Below are 17821 nucleotides of genomic sequence, written 5' to 3'. Positions count from 1 at the left end.
AGATAGAGACACACATCTTCTCTATTCCCTCATTTCATATTCCCCTCTCCTGTCACACTCTTTAACCATCGTGAATCAGCACTTGTCTCTCACAGCTTTGTGCTCTTGCATGTATGGTTTCAGAAAATAGTGATTATAAGCCATCACAGTGTCATCTTTTGAGACACTTCGGGAAAATCAAGAGATTTTCTTAGCCTTAAGACGTGAGAAAGTAAAATGTGTGGGACAAATTTACATAGCGAGATAGATAAGGGATGTGTCTACAGTGTATGCATGACTGCGGAAGTCCCAATTCCTGGAGTGGTTGTTGAAAATGTTCAGTAGTCTGTGTTGGCAAGTGTTGTACAACAGCTGCAGCTGACAGTGAAGTGATAAGTGAAGGGGTGAGCTGTTTCCTCCTGCTCAATGTGACTGATGATAGCACCCTAAGCAGAGCATACTGTAGCTCTAGTGTAAAAACTGTTGAGTCTGGATTGTCATTAAATGTTGGAAGTAAGTGGCTTGTGCTAATTAAGCATAATAAGCACTTGGGGAGACAAACAACAATTAACCCAAACCCCATAGAATACAGACAATGTAAAAAGTAGATGAGTGTTATATAGCAGCAGAGCGGGGTCCAGCGAGGCCCCTATCAATTAACACATAAATAGAGGTAGATATATATCTTTTATAGGGCTATTACCTTTGTGTTTTGTTTGGTGTCTGATTGAAATTGACAAGGGATGCAACTGTAAACAGAATTCCAACAGTGTAGGATATGGTCTAGTGGCCTACATTGTCAATTATACATACTCTATATATATACATATTTAGGACTGTAGGTTATTACTGCACAACTGATAGTTGAAGTATCATATGATTACATTTTGAGAGTTTGGCATGGCAATTAACACAGTGGTCAACTCTAGATAACAGCAGAGCTGCTCTCCCTGGGTGGGCACCAGAAGCTTTAGCTAGTTAACTGTAACTTTAGCTGTGGTCTTTTCAGCTGTGGTCTTTCATGTGTCTGTCATACAGATGTAGGATCTTAATTTGAGCCAGTTGGCTGCAGCAGGAAAATAATCCTGCAGCAACAGGAAATGTGAATTATTATGTGGATTATAATTAAAGGACATTTTTATAGGGGTTGATACATTTTTCGTGAGGGAAAATCAAGCCTGAAATTTCAAAGTGGAAATTACAAACTTAAGAAGCCTTTTTAAACCTCAAATACACTGCAAGTTTTGCATTTCCTGCATCGCAGGAATATTCTCCTGCAACAGGGTGATCAAATAAGATGGGCAGGCAGGCGGTCCAGGCAGGCAGGCCAGGCGTACAGACAGGCAGACAAGGCGTCACTGGATTCAGTCAGAGCTGCATACTGTATCAAACAGGCATCAAACAAAGCAGTGCATATGTAGGAAGATTCACTTTGTCTTCCACCAGCTGTGACTCCGTTAAGGCCATGGCTGCCTGGTGCTGTGGCCCATCTGCTCTGACTCTGTGTCTCATGGTGCTGCCTGGACCAGAATGTCACACTGTGGACGCAACACACCATGTTGGTGCCTGGCTGGCACAGCTAATGCCCAGCTAATGCACACAGTGCAACACACATTAGATCTGCAGTACTGGGAAGGTGTTGGACATAGGCTAAGAGCCCCGGGGAGAGAAGTAGGGTAACTGACAATCATGATTGGAGGATGATAGGAGGTGTGGTACAGTTGATAAAGTAACATTATTTTGGTGTTAGTTGGAGGAAACAAGGCCTGAGTGCTTGGTTGTGTAGTCATATGATGTGCTCTGGTAGCTGTGGACTAATGAGTAATGGAGACAGGATCTCTGATAATTCAGCAGTTGAACTATCATCTCCAGGGATAATGGTAAAATAGAACATTCTCCCCCAAGATTTCCCCCAAGATATGAAGAAAATATATACAAGTACTGCACCTTTGCCAGCATTTTATCGATGATCTGAAAATATATATATTTTTTACTTTGAACATAATAGACTGGTAGTATCTAGGCTGGGCACCTGTCAACCTACATTAGCACCCCGTGCTGGAGGTGAGATGTCTTTATTGAAAGCACTGAGCGCTACACCAACTCCAGCTCTCTGAAYATCAATCTGGTAACTCTATTTTAGTATCTCAAATCTACGTTATGCAGTTAGAGAAATTGGAGAGAAATTGATCAGCCTTTGTGTTGATTTGATTGTTACTCTCTCTGCCCCTCTTGGATTATGCAGTATGTTTGTCCACATTGTCTTACCCTGGGTGATGTTTACTCAAGGATAGGCTGGTCTGAGAGGAGAGGGAGAAACTGTCATCCTGCACTTTTCACTCTTTCACTTCTCCGTTCAACTCTTCTTTTGTCTATCAGCATTATATCATGGATCCTGTCATGTGTGATTTGTGATGGTTTTCATAATTTCCTAATTGGGAAAAGCAGCTCAAGGCTTAACTGAGTCTCGTTCAATATTATTTCCCCCAACACACGTGCGGGAGAACACATTCACACAAGCATGCACACACGCACACACACAGTGAAGGAGAGAACACATTAGCATCCTCTTTCTTCTCTCATTGTCACAGTGGTGAGGTTTATTCTGATGTGTCTTCAGAGCAGCACAGGGCAAGGTTGTTTCTCACCACAGAAAGAGAGCAGCAACCACATTAAATGAGAGACAGAACAGAAGTGCTTTGATGGCTGCCTGATCCCAAGGCTCAGTCCAACAAGAGACTGTTTATAGACTTAACACAGAACAGACTATTTTAGGTACAGTAAAACTGGTTGTATAGTGCCTTTCCCTGTTTGATCTTTCAAAATATCCTGCTGCTAAGAGGGATACTGTTGAGAGTGAGTTTTAATTTCTGGTTTGTGATTAAAGTATGCAACTGCTCAAGAGAGAATTGCAGAATTTGCTCCTCATTTCTGGGAAGCATGTTTTATTCAAGATGGATTGATGTTCGACCCCATCAAACAAACACGGAATTGACATGCCGTCCTCTCGCTGACATGGAGATGTGATTTTGTTTGGGGTGACGCTGCCAGTTTCTACCAGTTATCTTCAGGGGTTTGTTCCATGTTCAATTGATTACTGGCAGTATGAAGGCTATTAAATGTCTTCTCTGGGCTTGAGTCTTGTCCTCTTACTAATATGGAACACAGGCCTTTTTATGTTGTTCTCTGTTGCGCTCAGCAACTTTGCATCAGATTTATCCTACAATATAGTTTGTTTTGTTTCATCTTAAATTCAATATGCCCAGATTCCCAGATTCCTCTGATTCCCTGGTTGTTAATGATGTGGACCAGTGTCGGTCTCTGAGTGGTGTTGGCTGTGGGTTTGGCTAGGTGAGGAGAGATGTTTTGTGTATTTCCTCAGTAAAAGGTTTATCTCTGAGTGTGGAGTTGCTGAGAAGTCCAGAGCTGTGATTAAAGCGGGTTTAGCCCAGGCATGGTAGTGTGGTGTCCCTGAGCTGACAGGACCGGCCTTGTTTTAGTGGGATGGTGTATTTATCACCTGGTTGAGTGCTCTCACACACTGTCTTAAGGACCATAACTCTGCCTAATGGAAAACAAAGGCCCAGCCAACAGAGCCTGGACACTGCATCTCTCTGCTGTCACGAATGTACCATCACACACACAACTAGGTGCTTACGTGCGTTCTCACACAAACACACACACATGCTTACACACATGCTAACACACACACACACACATACACACGTGTATAACTAACCTTGTGGGGACACAAAAATCAATCCCATTTKAAATCCTATTTTCCCTGAAAGTGTCTGTTCACAGTAATGGTGTGAGTGCTGATTTGCAAAGTGATATTTACTAGGTTAATTCAAGTGCAGTTCTTTAAGTGCATCCTCACTACAAAGGTAAAGAATTGTGAAATGTGTAAGACGTAGGGTGGAAGAAAAGCCAGGATGAGTTGGTGATCTTTATAATATTCCTGGTCTCATTCATGGGAAATAACTTTTTCTGCAGATGCACACAACCTTATGAATCTGTATTTAAGACACACCTGCAAGCCTTCACGTCTGCTAAATGGCTGAAATGTACGTCATTACATTGTTACAGGTATGCCCATAACACACTTGTATGCAGTAAATCCCTGATAATTTCATTTAATTGTCATCTCTGCAAACAAAGCTTGAGGAACGGGTGACATTTGACTGAGATGTGAATTAGTTGAATGCAAATAAACAGAGGGGAGGGAGAGCAATGAGTAAAAAATGGAAATAAATTATGAGGCATAGCCTTCACATTTTCTGCCTGAATACATTGACTCATCTGACCCCCCCCCCCCCCCCCCCCCCCCCCCCCCCCCCCCCCCCCCCTCCCCATAGCCTCCAGCCCAAGCAGGAACTGTCTAGATATGATAGTGTATAAATACTGTCTGCTGCTCTGCTTTTTAGGCCTGTTCTGTAGAGTGTTTTCTGTTTTTAGCCCAGAGCAGGAGAGTTTAACACAATGAAACATGTCAGCTTCCTGTCTATCTTTAGTCAGGCTTCAACACATGGCCTGGTCTCTCTAAAATGCCTCTAAGGCTGTGTGCTGTATGCTCTGACCTCCTCTCTTTGCTCCTGCTATTATAAAACATGTTCTCTCACTCTATACTGTAGCTGTTCAACGAAACTGTTCTGTATTCTACATTATCTCAGTAAGTATCACAGAAATCTCGCCTTGTACATTATATATATTACTGTATGACAATTGCAACAAGGCCATAGATCATTGCCTGCACATATAGCCTATCGGTACTGAACACGTACGATGTTGACAGTGCTTGTTGTTGTTTGTAGATTTGCTGCTCTACCCATCCCCAGGCCTTCTGATCAAGGCTCACTCATGGGGATGTTAGGCCAGGGTCGTTGTATGGACAATGACAAGATAACACTAAAGAAAGATTGTTTTTCAAAGAGAGCGCAAGAGAGTGTGTCATGCTTCATGTTTAATTCTCAGTGTTCCTCTCCATCTCTGCTGTGTTACCTTGAGATAAGGTCCCCCTATAGTACTGCATGTAGGTGCTATACTAGGAGTGCAACTGGTTACATGCTGCATATATCAATAGGATGTACAGGTGTAGCTTTTTCAAGGGATCAGCATTAAGGTTGAGAACTCAATGAACACACTGTAAATGGCAATGGCCGACTTAAGTATGTCAAAATGTGTTTAAATAAGACTTATACACACTATACAGAATGTCCCCAGTGCTAATTGATTGTCATCCCAGTATCAGTGGTCTTCCATCCTGTTAAGAGAAGTCGGTGTTTGGAGGATATATCGTCTCGGGTCGGCAAACAGTGCCAATATATCCTCCAAACACTGGCTTCTCAGGCATTATCACTTACAGTTCCAGTCAAAGTTTGGACACTCCTACTCAAGGGTTTTTCTTTATTTTTACAAAATTCTACACTGTAGAATAATAATAATAATGAAGACATCAAAACTATGAAATAACACATATGGCATCTTATAGTAACCAAAAAAAGTGTTAAACAAAATTATTTTAGATTATTCAAAGTAGCCACCCTTTGCCTTGATGACAGCTTTGTACACACTTGGCATTCTCTCAACCACCTTCACATGGAATGCTTTTCCAACAGTTCCCACATATGCTGAGCACTTGTTGGCTGATTTTCCTTCACTCTGAGGTCCAACTCATCCCAAACCATCTGATTTGTTTTATTTATTTTTATTTAACCTTTATTTAACTAGGCAAGTCAGTTAAGAACAAATTCGTATTTACAATGATGGCCTACCAGCAGGCATAAGGCCACCTGCAGACACGGGGTTTGGATTAAAATTAAAGTAAAAATATAGGACAAAACACACATCACGACAAGAGACACACATCACTATATAAAGAGAAACCTAAGACAACAACCTAGCATGGCAGGAACACTTGAAAGCACAGCATGGTAGCAACACAACATGACACCAACATGGTAGCAACACAACATGGCAGCAGCACAACATGGTAGCAGCACAAAACATGGTACAGACATTGTTGGGCATAGACAACAGCACAAAAGGCAAGAAAACAGAGACAACAATACATCACGCTAAGCAGCCACAGCTGTCAGTAAGTGTCCATGATTGAGTCTTTGAATGAAGAGATTGAGATAAAACGGCCCAGTTTCAGTGTTTGTTGCAGCTCGTTCCAGTTGCTAGCTGCAGTGAACTGAAAAGAGGAGCGATCCAGGGATGTGTGTGCTTTGGGGACCTTTAACAGAATGTGACTGGCAGAACGGGTGTTGTATGTGGAGGATGAGAGATGGAGTATGCATTTTAGATTGGGGGGAGTGAGGCCTAAGAGGGTTTTCTAAATAAGCATCAACTAGTGGGTCTTGCGACGGGTATACAGAGATGACCAGTTTACAGAGGACTATAGAGTGCAGTGATGTGTCCTATAAGGTGCATTGGTGGCAAATCTGATGGCCGAATGGTAAAGAACATCTAGCCACTCGAGAGCACCCTTACCTGCCGATCTATAAATTACGTCTCCATAATCTATCATGGGTAGGATGGTCATCTGAATCAGGGTTAGTTTGGCAGCTGTGGTGAAAGAGGAGCGATTACGATAGAGGAAACAAAGTCTAGATGTAACATTAGCCTGCAGCTTTGATATGTGCTGAGAGAAGGACAGTGTACCGTCTAGCCATACTCCCAAGTACTTGTATGAGGTGACTACCTCAACTCTAAATAAACCCTCAGAGGTAGTAATCACACCGGTGGGGAGAGGGGCATTCTTCTTACCAAACTACATGACCTTTGTTTTTGAGGTGTTCAGAACAAGGTTAAGGGCAGAGAAAGCTTGTTGTACACTAAGACAGCTTTGTTGAAGAGCGTTTAACACAAAATCCGGGGAGGGGCCAGCTGAGTATAAGACTGTATTATCTGCATATAAATGGATGAGAGAGCTTCCTGCTGCTTGAGCTATGTTGTTGATGTAAATTGAGAAGAGCGTGGGGCCTAGGACTGAGCCTTGGGGTACTCCCTTGATGACAGGCAGTGGTTGAGACAACAGATGTTCTGACTTTATACACTGCACTCTTTGAGAGAGGTATTTAYCAAACCAGGCCAAAGACCCTTCAGAGACACCAATACTTATTTGCCGGCCCACAAGAATGGAATGGTCTACTGTATCAAAAGCTTTGAAAATGTCAATAAAAATAGCAGCACAATATTGCTTAGAATCAAGGGCAATGGTGACGTAAATAAGGACCTTTAAGGTTGCAGTAACACATCCATAACCTGAGCGGACACTTTTGGTAAACAGGGCAAAATAGAAATCGGGCTATAACAGTTAGGATCAGCTTGATCTCCCCCTTTAAATAAAGTACCCACCGTGGCTGCCTTTCAAGCAATGGGAACCTCCCCAGAGAGGAGACAGGTTAAAAAGTTCAGAGATAGGCTTGGCGATGACAGGGGCAGCAACCTTAACTTCTCTGCGCTACGGATCCCTTTTACGGGATCATTTTCCTAAACAACCGCTGAATTGCAGGGCGCAAAATATTACAACAAATATTTATAATCATGCAATCACAAGTGAAATATACCAAAACACAGCTTAGCTTGTTGTTAATCCACCTATCGTGTCAGATTTTGAAAATATGCTTTACAGAGAAAGAAATCCAAGCTTTTGTGAGTGTATCAATCAATGCTACAACAGCTAGCCCCAAATTAGCATGGTCACGAAAGTCAGAAAAGCAATAAAATGAATCGCTTACCTTTGATAATCTTCGTATGTTTGCACTCACGAGACTCCCAGTTACACAATAAATGTTATTTTTGTTCGATAAATATTACTTTTATAACAAAAGAATGCCATTTGGGTTGAGCGTTATGTTCAGAAAACTACAGCCTCGTTCCGGTTCTGAAAGGCAGAAGAAAATTCCCAAACGTGTCAGATTCAAYAATATTACCAAAAATATTTATAATCATGCAATCAGAAGTGAAATATACCAAAACACAGTTTAGCTTGTTGTTAATCCACCTATCGTGTCAGATTTTGAAAATATGCTTTGCAACGAAAGCAATCTAAGCTTTTGTGAGTGTATCAATCAATGCTAGAACAGTTAGCCTTATATTAGCTTGGTTAGCTTGGTCACGAAAGTCAGAAAAGCTATAAAATTAATCGCTTACCTTTGATAATCTTCGGATGTTTGCACTCTCGAGACTCCCAGTTACACAACAAATGTTATTTTTGTTCGATAAATATTACTTTTATAACAAAAAAACGCCATTTGGGTTGCATGTTATGTTCAGAAAACCAAAGCCTCGTTCCGTTCGACGAAAATTTCAAAAAGTATCCGTAATGGTCGTAGAAACATGTCAAATGTTTTTTATAATCAATCCTCAGGTTGTTTTTAACAAACATAATCAATAATATTTCAACCGGACCGTAACCTATTCAATAAGAGAGAAAAGGAAAATGGAGAGCTACCCCACTCGCGCGCAGGAACTATTCAGAGGACACCTGACTACTTTTGAAAAATCTCGCTCATTTTTCAAAATAAAAGCCTGAAACTATGTCTAAAGCCTGGTCACAGCCTGAGGAAGCCATTGGAAAAGGAATCTGATTGATACCCCTTTAAATGGAAGAAAGACGGGCCAGGAAACACAGATAAAAAAACAAAAAAATCACTTCCGGGTTAGATTTTCTCAGGTTTTCGCCTGCAGAATCAGTTTTGTTATACTCACAGACAATATTTTGACAGTTTTGGAAACTTTGGAGTGTTTTCTATCCTAATCTGTAAATTATATGCATATTCTATGATCTGGACCTGAGAAATAGTCRGTTTACCTTGGGAACGTTATTTAAAAAAAATATATAAAAATCTGAACCCTAGCGTCAAGAGGTTAATAAAGTGGTGATTGAAGAGCTAAGCCATGTGCTTCTTGTCAGTAACAAACACATCATCAACATTAACGGACATGGGCAGCTGTGAGGAGGAGGGTTTATTCTCCAGGTCTTCAACCGTTTTCCAGAACATCTTGGGGTTAGACCCATAGAGAGAGAACTGCTCCTTAAAGTAACTAACTTTGGTTTTCCGGATAGCCTGAGTGCACGTAATTCTAATTTGCCTGAACGAGAGCCACTCACGAGAGTATGCGTGTGCCGAGCAATTTGCCAAATGGAATTCTTGAGGTGGAGTAACTCTGCCAGATCACGGTCGAACCATGGGCTGAACCTGTTTTTTAATTCTCATTTTCTTTATGGGCGCATATTTCTTAACAATTCCACTGAAAATATCAAAAAAGAAGGTCCAAGTGTCTTCGACAGATTCTATACCAATTTACAGAGGCCAGATGATGAAGGAAGGCTTGCTCATTAAAGTTTTTTAGGAAGCGTCTATGACAAGTCAGGAACGGTCATTTCAGTGAGCATCCATTACGAACACAGGCTGTAAAACAGTGATGACTAAGGTCATTACAGATAATACCAGACTGATACCTATTAGGATTATTTGTAAGGATAACATCAAGGAGAGTAGCCTTTTCTGGGTGTTTGGAGTCATATCTTGTGGGATTGGTAATAATCTGAGAAAGATTTAAGACTCCTGAACACCTAATCAAATAGCTTCCCAGACTATTTGCATTGCCCTCCCCCTCTTTTACACCGCTGCTACTCTCTGTTGTTATCATCTATGCATAGTCACTTTAATAACTCTACCTACATGTACATATTACGTCAACTAACCGGTGCCCCCGCACATTGACTCTGTACCGGTACCCCCCCCTGTATATGGTCTCGCTATTGTTATTTTACTGCTGCTCTTTAATTACTTGTTACTTTTATTTCTTATTCCTATCTGTATTTTTTTAAACTGCATTGTTGATTAGGGGCTCGTAAGTAAGCATTTCACTGTAAGGTCTACACCTTTTGTATTCGGTGCATGTGACGACTATCATTTGATTTGATTTGAGTCCCATTGCTTTTGGACTTGCTAATAACACCGAGCAACAGTCAAAAAATAGTTATTTTTAAGTTTTAAGGTGTAAAACCAGAAAATCAAATTGTTTGGGGACAGTCCTTGGTAAAGATTGCCACTCCGCCACCTTTAGAAGATCTGTCTTGCCGAAAAAGGTTATAACCAGAAAGGTTAACATCAGAGTTTAAAACATTCTTTATTAACCACGTCTCAGTAATGACCAACACATCTGGATTGGAGCTGTGAACCCACATGTTCAATTGATCAATTTTAGGTAATACGGTTCAAGTGTTAACGTGCAGAAAACCCAGGCTTTTACGAGAGCAGAAATTWGTGAAGCAGATATCAGAGTACAAATCAGAATTGGGGCTAGCAACAGTAGATGGGCCAGGGTGTACATGCACATTTCCAGATGTAATCAGCAGTAATACAATCAGAGGACAGGGAGAGCTATGCAGTGTTGATTTATAACATTTTAATGTGCATTAGATGGCAACAAGATCATATTGGACTGCAATTTCATCAGGTAACATGAATACAAAGCCGGCGGTTAGAATAGGATGTAACCAATAAAGAGTCAGAGTCCCAAGTGTGGGATCAAACACAGACTGTCCCACGGTTGGGTAATCAAGCATGTTCATAGTCAACAAAGCATGCAGGAGTCATGAGGCAAATAGCATAAAGCACAACCCAAAAAATATAACAACTTGGGGCTAGCCAGTTCAGAGTCACTCGCCTCAACAGTGCATGTATGCTGGAGGCGAGTGAAAGCTCGGGAGAGACAGGGGGAGACAGGCCAGGGCAGACGGTGAACAGATTGCCAGGTGGAATCTAAGCGGCAGTGCAGCAGGCAACGGGAGTAGGTGTCACACCCACTTGGGAGAAGCTTTTTTCGGGAGGCAGATTCCTTGTAGAAAATCCTAGCTAGTTAGCTAACATAGCTAACAAGCTTCTGTCCGTTTTTTCCACATCGAAAAGGAGGTCGTTAGCTAGCTATATCTTTTCAGTACCGACAAGTGTTCCTTTACTAGCTCTCTGTTTTGAGCACCTTTCAGACAAATCATACAATTACATGGCTTGACAGAACCCTATTAGTCTAATTTTACATTTATGCCATAGACATTTTTAGAAAATTATACATTTTGCAAAGGATGGACTTAGATCAACTTGTAAACAAATACGTCCTCAGACTCCTGCTCTGCCATCACAAATGATTAGGTTGAGGTTGCGTGATTGTGGAGGCCAGGTAATCTGATATAGCACTCCATCACTCTCCTTTCTGGTCAAATAGCCCTTACATAGCCTGGAGGTGTGTTGGGTCATTGTCCTGTTGAAAAACAAATGATAGTCCAGTCCCACTAAGCGCAAACCAGATGAGATGACGTATCGCTGCAGAATGCTGTGGTAGCCATGCTGGTTAAGTGTGCCTTGACTTCTAAATAATTCACGACAGTGTCACCAGAAAGCACCCCCACACCATCACATCTCCTTCTCCATACTTCATGGTGGGAACTACACATGCGGAGATCATCTGTTCACCTACTCAGCGTCTCAAAAAACCAAAGGACATATTTCCACGTCTAATGTCCGTTGCTCGTGTTTCTTGGCTCAAGCAAGTCTCTTCTTCGTATTGGTGTCCTTTAGTAGTGGTTTCTTTTTGACCATGAATTTGACCATGAAGACCTGATTCACGCAGTCTCCTCTGAACATTTGATGTTGAGATGTGTCTGTTACTTGAACTCTGTGAAGCATTTATTTGGGCTGCAATTTCTGAGGCTTGTAACTTTAATGCACTTATCCTCTGCAGCAGAGTTGACTCTGGGTTTTCCTTTCCTGTGGTGGTCCTCATGAGAGCCAGTTTCATCATAGCACTTGATGGTTTTTGCGACTGCACTTGAAGAAACTTTCAAAGTWCTTGAAATGTTCTGTATTGACTGACCTTCATGTCTTAAAGCAATGATGGACTGTCATTTCTCTTTGCTTATTTGAGCTGTTCTTGCCATAATATGGACTTGGTCTTTTAACAAATAGGGCTATCTTCTGTATACTACCCATACCTTGTCACAACACAGCTGATTTGCTTGAATGCATTAAGAAGGAAAGTAATTCCACAAATTAACTTTCAACAAGGCACACCTGTTAATTGAAATGCATTCCAGGTTACCTCATGAAGCTGGTTGAGAGAATGCCAGGAATGTGCAAATCTGTCATCAATGCAAAGGGTGGCTACTTTGAAGAATCTAAAATCTAAAATCCACTTTTTTGGTTGCTACATGAATCCATATGTGTTATTTCATGGTTTTGATGTCTTCACTATTGTTCTACAATGTAGAAAATAGTACAAATAAAGAAAAACCCTGGAATGAGTCGGACACACTGAAAAGTGTCTCAACTTTTTACTGGTACTGTATATACAACGGGTTACCAACATATTTAAACATATTTTCATTAAACATGTTATTTGATTCATTATTTATGCTATTTGATCCTTCCACGATATAAAGGCCTGACACAAATCTGGGGTTGCTACCCAAGCCGCCTGGTTGTTTGTTCTATCGGTTCGGTTGCCAGTGACGCAACTCACTCTTAAGTTTTTTTTTTCTAAATCTATGGATGCAACCCAGTTGTTCATTCTAAATGTTCCATTTTCATGATGGCTGGCAACGTTCTTATCCCTTGCTTGCTCGCTATCCAACTTTGGGTAACAGAGTCACGTCAAACAGTGCAGCCAGAATAACTGCAAAAAAGCTGCATTAGCAGCTTTGTCTAAGCTGTTTTCTAGTGATTTTTTGAGGATACATCCATAACAAGTAGCTAATAATGTGCAATTTCGCCTGGTATAGAACATTTGGTTTCTTTCCAGGTCACTGTTCAGAAGAGATAGCCAACTACACAGCTAACACAATCACTTCAAACTGAAGCTGTAATTACAGCAAACTAGCTGTATTTCGTGTTTTTCTTTATGTATATCCATAAAAATAATGCTGATTCATGATTTCGACTGGATGAGAAAAGCTGCTAGCCTGTCTGCCTCGTCGCGAATCCCYACACGTTCATTACTGTAGGACAAATGGATATTAAGGTTATTACAAATCTCTGCTGTTGAAAACCAAATGCTAGTCTAAAAGAAATGGGAGATAATGTCTAGATGCTTTTTACATTGTAGATCTTGTACATACATTTCCTGACTGAGCTGATGAGAAAGTGGATTGTTGAGTCAGATGGAACAGAATAAATAGGTATTTCAACGTCATAGATCTATCCGGTGGTAACTTGTGGAATAGACACCGGCTGGAATGCAGTTTTAGTCAATCAGCATCCAGGACTGGACCCATCCATTGTAAAACAATGGATAAGGTACTGTATTGCAGTGATGTGATGAATTCTCTCACAACACTGTTTTTTGAGTTAAGCATGCAGCAGCATCACTAATGGTGCTTAATGCGTTGAACAGACAGTGTTGGAGGGAATTAAATAAATCGCGAAACACAATGTGATGGAGAATTGAGACGGACACTATTTCAATGCTATTGCCTCGGCTGTCTAAGGGTGGAGGGAGGGAGGGAGGGTGTGTTTGGAGGGTTTTGACTGGCTGAATAAATCTATTGTATCTCTTTAATTGCAGCGCTAATAGGCTCGGCATTCGTTAAAGATATTGTGTGTCTCCGGGTGTTATGTTATTATTATCTGACATTGTGAGTGGTGGTGGGGGCTGAGTGATGGGCCGCCACAGTCGATACCACGACGAAGACTTCTGCAGCCAGCGTGAACATATAGGTATTTGTTTACTGATGATGAGACGTCGGCGGCGATAATGTGCGGAGAGAGATCTAGAGAGATTTGGGCTGTCTGTTGTGTAGAAGCTGGGGCCCAGGCCCCTCAGTCAGTCAGAGAGAGGTTTTCCAGGAAGGAAGTCTGATGGTTTTTGTAACCGCCTTGGTCAGAGAATGAGGCGTTCACTGTAGCTCTTACCTTTGCACATGTGTGGAGTTTGTCAAGGTTGTACAGAATAAGAAAGGCCATCTACACAGCCCAGCAGATTGCTAAGTTTTACACATGACTCCACATTCCGGGAGCGCAATCCCCCACCACCCCCGCGCGGATCATATGATTATCTGGAATGCGGAGGAGGTGGAGGGAAAGTAGAGGAAATTAATTCCAGTGGTCGGTAGTGGAGGAGTAGGATGTAATGGTTGTGGTGCAAAACGCTATCAACTGGCCATTAACTGAGTTCCTCAGCTTACTGGATACTGTGTAGAAAACCTTAGTTCTGCATTGGATTACACTCTAAAACATGTGGCACCCACTTTTCTATGATGTGTATGTGCAGTTTGTTTTGTGTTGGTTTTATATGCTGGAGCTGTCCACCCACAAGCAGAGGAACTGCATATTAACCTGCTGACCTCCAGTCCTCTAGGGGATGTAGCAGGGTCAGACAGCCAGGCTGTGAGCTGTGGCCCTGGCCCATCGTGTCTCTTATACACCCTTTGTTTCAGAAGACCCTCAGAACACCTGGTTTACAGTAAACACACAAAGCCCTCTGTGAACTCTGGGGTACTAAGAGAGAACAACATTATGTTTCTGCCCTGGTTTTAGGTCCTAGACAGCAGGAGGACAACTTTCTTCTCTGCTCTTGTACTGGTCTTTTGTACTGGCCTTTTACTTCCTGCCACTGATCACTGCTGCTTCATTCACTCAATGAAGAACTAAGGTAGAGGTTGCCTAGTCTTTCTCTAATTGTCCCTTCCTGTGGTTCCTGTCTGTTCTGTTGACCGAGCAGCAGCTATAGGTTAGTGAAGTGGTTGAGTGAAGGTCAATCCATTGGTGGTGACGATGTGATGGGGTAAAATCAGTGTGTCCCCTGCTCCTCCAATCAAGCCACTTGCATTGATGTGGGAGCTCTTTAATTATTGTCATCCTTCAACAATGAGTGAGTTTGTTAATGATGTTCCTCATGCTGGAGGCAGAAGGAAGGACAATCACCAAAGGTTACCCTGACTGAGACACCAGGCCCTGCTTCACCCTCAGCTAAGACTGATGGGGAATTGGTCCAACTCTAAGTAAAAAATTATCAATAGTAACACAATAAAATAACAATAACGAGGCTATATACAGGGGGTACCGGTACAGAGTCAGTGTGTGGGGTACAGGTTAGATGAGGTAATTTGTACATGTAGGTAGGGGTGAAGTGACTATGCATAGATAATAAACAGCGAGTAGCAGCAGTGTAGAAAATAAATGGAAGGGAGGGGAGGGTCAATGTAAATAGTCCGGTTGCCATTTGATTAATTGTTAAGCAGTCTTATGGCTTGGGGGTAGAAGCTGTTAAGGAGCCTTTTGGTCCTAGACTTGTTTCTCCGGTACCGCTTGCCGTGCTGTTTCAGAGAAAACAGTCTATGACTAGGGTGACTGGAGTCTCTAACAATTTTATGGTCTTTCTCCTGACACCGCCTGACAGAAGTCCTGAATGGCAGTAAGCTTGGCCCTAGTGATGTACTGGGCCCTACGCACTACCCTCTGGAGCGCCTTACGGTCGAATGCTGAGCAGTTGCCATACCAGGCGGTGATGCAACTGGTCAGGATGCTCTCGACGGTGCAGCTGTATAACCTTTTGAGGATTTGGGGACCCATGCCAAATCTTTTCAGTCTCCTGAGAGTGAAAACGTTTTGTTGTGCCCTCTTCGACTGTCTTGGTGTGTTTGGACCATGATAGTTTGTTGGTGATATGGACACCAAGGAACTTGAAACTCTCGACCCGCTCCACTACAGCCCTGTCGATGTTAATGGGGGCATGTTCGGCCCGTCTTTTCCTGTAGTCCACAATCAGCTCCTTTGTCTTGCTCACATTGAGGGAGAGGTTGTTGTCCTGGCACCACACTGCCAGTTCTCTGACCTCCTCCCTGTAGGCTGTCTCATCGTTGTCGGTGATCAGTCGGTGATCACTGTTGTGTCATCAGCAAACTTAATGATGGTGTTGGAGTCGTGTTTGTCCACACAGTTGTGGGTGAACAGGGAGTACAGGAGGGAACTAAGTACCGACGTCTGAGGGGCCACAGTGTTGAGGATCAGCATGGCAGACGTGTTGTTGCCTACCCTTAACACCTGGGGGCGCCCCGTCAGGAAGTCCAGGATCCATTTGCAGAGGGAGGTGTTTTGTCCCAGGGTCCTTAGCTTAGTGATGAGCTTTGTTGGCACTATGGTGTTGAACGCTGAGTTATAGTCAATGAACAGCATTGTCACATAGGTGTTCATTTTGTCCAGGTGGGAAGGGCAGTGTGGAGTGCGATTGAGATTGCATTTTCCGTGGATCTGCTGGGGCGGTATGCAAATTGGAGTGGAGGATGCTGTTGATGTGAGCCATGAACAGCCTTTCAAAGCACTTCATGGCTACCAGCGTGAGTGCTATGGGGCMGTAATCATTTATCTCCCTCTTTATCTTTATCCCTATATCTATCTCTCTCTTTCTCTCTCTCCCTGCTGTGTCTGCAGGTTCTGACAGGCAGCGCTTTGCCCTTCCTTGCTCCCTGGCAGGACTGGCTGACATTCACTGGCACTCCTCACCACCTCTCATTAATCTCTCTGCGGGCACTGTCCTCACCAGCGTGCCACTCCGCGCCATGCAACGCCACGCGCCATGCCACCTCTAACCTGGCACAGCTAACCCGATCCCCTTTGAGAAAAACACACATCAGCTCATAAGATAATGATTCAGAAGATGGAGGAAGTCAGTGCAGTTCAGAGACAAGATGCTCTCACACCCATGTCTCTGGGGCTGTGTGTCACGCTGTGGGCTTTTTCAGGGCTGGAGTGAAGAGAGGTTTTGATCCACTGTATTGTAATGTGAGATGTACATGAAGCCAGCCAGGGGATAACACCCTGTGGAGGTATATAGTGTCTTGTTGAGCTCAGTTATCAGACTGCCTGTAGTATAGATTGACTGGGCCAGACTGGGGTCACTGGCTTCAGTAACAGTCTGAGTGAGAATAATGAACAATTGCTCAAACAGTGATTCTCTCACTGTGTAGCGAGCAGAGAGATCCTGAGATCAACATTAAATCTAACTGAATGAGGTAGGAGAGTTCAATGTGATTACTTGTCTTAACTGCCTGTAACAGTGGAGCACTGCTTACACTGATGGAGTCTGGCATGTAGTTGGCTGAAGCAGTGGCCCTGCTTAGTGTTATGTGTTCTCAGACAAGTGTGATGATTATATGGTTTTCCCAGCTCCACTGCTATTCCCAGACCAGTTCTATTCTCTAAATGTGAACTATAAATCACCAAGACATCTGGGCCAAGTCTCTACTACTACTATGTCTACTACTACTACTACTACTACTACTACTATGTCTCTATCACGGCTCTACTACTATCACATCACTACTCTTCTACTATTCTATATGAACAGGAGAAGCCCGGGTGAGTAGCCTTTTCTCAGCATTCTCTTGCCGGCAGCAGCTGCTGGCTGTACGGTGTTAACATATCCTCCAGAAACAAGACAAATAGCATGTGAAGAAAGTGAGTGCAGAATCTAACAATAGCATCCTTCCTCATAACAGGTATTTTGTCAAACACCATAGAGATGCACTGACTCGCTCTACGTCCTGCTCCTTTGACATAGAAGCACTGGAGTCAGTATACATTAAATATACAGTATGTACAAGAATCTCTGCTCTTTGTCTGGAAGGGCTGGTGTTTCTGGAGGGGTTTGTATAGCAATAACATAACAGTTATCTTACTGTTGATGCTTTATTTGTGGGAACAAATATAGGTGCAGAAGCCTACTTTTATCGATCATCTAGATCTCGTTGCCTGGCTCATTTATAATTTTTTTTTCTTGGAAACATTTCTCCTTTTCATAGAAAGCTTACACCCTTTTCTTTCATTTAAATATC

At 42.5% G+C, this 17821-nt stretch overlaps 1 protein-coding gene across 1 annotated transcript in view; it reads left to right on the top strand.

Annotated features, from left to right (window-relative positions):
- The window catches only part of LOC111953069 (cadherin-13-like), a 692508-nt gene that overhangs the window by 140182 nt on the left and 534505 nt on the right, over window positions 1-17821 (top strand). The window lies entirely within an intron of this gene.

This window comes from Salvelinus sp. IW2-2015, linkage group LG26 (assembly GCF_002910315.2).
Source record: "Salvelinus sp. IW2-2015 linkage group LG26, ASM291031v2, whole genome shotgun sequence".
NCBI classification, from domain to species: Eukaryota; Metazoa; Chordata; class Actinopteri; order Salmoniformes; family Salmonidae; genus Salvelinus; species Salvelinus sp. IW2-2015.
This window is presented reverse-complemented; position numbering and strand designations above follow the sequence as displayed.